General features: G+C 43.9%; 1 protein-coding gene across 4 annotated transcripts in view; it reads right to left on the minus strand.

The window, feature by feature from the left end:
* The window catches only part of LOC102671321 (acetylcholine receptor subunit alpha-like), an 83,609-nt gene extending 82,847 nt beyond the window's left edge, over positions 1-762 (minus strand). For all 4 annotated transcript variants that reach the window (XM_031511664.1, XM_031511663.1, XM_031511661.1 and 1 more), the window contains exon 1: positions 380-762. The gene's annotated coding sequence lies outside the window, so the exon portion shown is untranslated. The remainder of the gene's footprint in view (positions 1-379) is intronic.
* Positions 763-768: the final 6 nt, after the last annotated feature.

A 768-nucleotide genomic window follows, 5' to 3' on the forward strand; every position in this document is an offset into this window, starting at 1 on the left:
TGCAGTTCGAAGATTCGTAACTAGGTTAATCTTGATAGGTATGGAATTTCCCTTGGGATTCCTAAATCGGTAAAGGCATCGAGAACACCAATAGGTCGATAATTTCACTTATCTACATCGACCAAATTATATTCACAAAAATTATATATACAAATAAAGTGAAAAAATCTTACAATAATTAAAAATATAAATGAATTGTTTCAATCCATCTTTCTTTCTCCCGGCATTTCAAACGTATCACATTTTCGCGGCATAAACACGAGGGCGTTCCAAAAGCAACGCAACTAGGTTAACTCTAATATCCACAGTGATATAAATGATCTCTGACGAACATGAGCAAAAGTTCCGTAGAAAAAAAACATAAATATTCTTTACTCACCCGCGAAGCAGCTGATCGAGACTGACGACGACGACGTCGGCGGCGCCGATGACGATGACGACGACAGGTTATAACCTTTGATTCCACCGTGACCGAGAATCCCTCGCGACAGGTCGACAGCTCGAAATATCATACGCGATTGTGAAGAATGATATTACTGAAAGGAAGAATACAATCCGAACCGCGTATCGACTCGTCGACTGCGGCAATACCACTCACTGCACCGTTCGCCACGAGTATGCACAATGAAACGATAGATGAACATACGATGACAACGAGGACGACGACGACGACGACGAGCAAAGGGTAGAAAACGTTTCTCTGCTTCCACCACCGACACCGCCCTCGCGCCTCGCCACACTCGCCGCAATATTACGCATGCGTGACGC

The sequence above is a fragment of the Apis dorsata genome, unplaced genomic scaffold (genome assembly GCF_000469605.1).
Source record: "Apis dorsata unplaced genomic scaffold, Apis dorsata 1.3 scaffold_341, whole genome shotgun sequence".
NCBI classification, from domain to species: Eukaryota; Metazoa; Arthropoda; class Insecta; order Hymenoptera; family Apidae; genus Apis; species Apis dorsata.